Below are 1463 nucleotides of genomic sequence, written 5' to 3'. Positions count from 1 at the left end.
TGTTTAGTTCTTTGAACACATTTATGTATTTGGATATTTTCTGTACAGAAATAAAGTATTCAGTTCATTCCACTCTGTTATTATGTTCAGTACTGATCTCACTTAAGAAATAAGGTTGGACCAGTTGGAAATAGACATGTTCGGATCACATAACATGTAATTTCCATGCTACACTCCCATAATTGATCTATGTCATTTGGTTGTATGGGTGTACGTGACCATTGATGGATTTAGTCACGCTAAATGTGACGAAAATCGCTTTGATCCTACATCGATGTAACTAATGGACGAGATTGTTTGGAAATACCTTTAATAACTATAGCACAATTTTGAGCTCATAAGTCTGTGCACATTTATAATGTAACATGTTTGGCCCAGTGGGAGATTGTTGGAAAAAATTCCAACTTTGGGGCCACACATGTACATTTATTAGAATGTGTGGTGCTATTTTAAAGTAAATATAGTCGATAAAGTGATCCATTGGATTTAATTTTGGACTATTGGGTATTAAATTTTATGGGATTAAAGTGTAGAGACCAGAAGGTGTTATTTTGAATTGATGAGGGGCCGATTTGAAATAACTTAAAGTTAATAACTGCCAATAGCAGTTATTTTAAAAGTGGTTATGGTCTCCAATTTGAACGTGATTTTCTTTTGATGATATCTCTGCATCCCCATCAACAGAGACTTTTCAAGAAAATCAAAAGGAAGGAAAATCACGTATCAATTGGAAGATCAAAACCCAATTAAAGCGATAAGATTCATGGATCAAGGTATGTTTCCGCACTTTTTGTTGTCTCTTTGATTTCAATATGGAATTTATGATTTTATGAAAGGATTTTATGAATATGGTTCCTTTCAAATTTTTGCAACATAGGCTTCTCATTAATTTTGAGTCACAATTTGCCAATCCACTTACAAGTATTTTTAAGGTGGAAACCCAAGATCAATTTTATGACACAACCTATATTTTTCGTTCAACTTGATCGTCCAATTGCAATTTTGTTTTCAGTTATCAAAATTGACAAAATTCATGGCCTAGTTTATAGAATTTGTTATGTGACTATTTCTAAAAGTATCTTATAGATCTTAATGAGATTTCCCTGAGAATAAAGGTCAAAGTTGGAATCCAAAACACATGGATATTAAAGGATTGGATCTGGGACTCCTTACTTTTCGATGGTGTGGGGTCCACGCACCACGGTTGTCCTTCACCAGTGTACCGATGCCATTTGGAATTTAAAGGTAGAATAGATGTGATTTTAATTGAAAGGTCTTGTAGGCCTACGTGAAAGTTATCCTAGCCTTCGACTTGTTTGATTGTTAATTTGATGGTATAGATACGGGGATAGTATAGGATTATGGATGGTCGACAATGACAGTGAGAACAATTATGTCTACAAGTTCGGGGTGCAAAGAATGTTTGAGTTGTAATTTAAGGGCTTATGTAGAAACTTTTAAAA

The sequence above is a fragment of the Olea europaea genome, chromosome 1 (genome assembly GCF_002742605.1).
Source record: "Olea europaea var. sylvestris chromosome 1, O_europaea_v1, whole genome shotgun sequence".
NCBI lineage: Eukaryota > Viridiplantae > Streptophyta > Magnoliopsida > Lamiales > Oleaceae > Olea > Olea europaea.
This window is presented reverse-complemented; position numbering follows the sequence as displayed.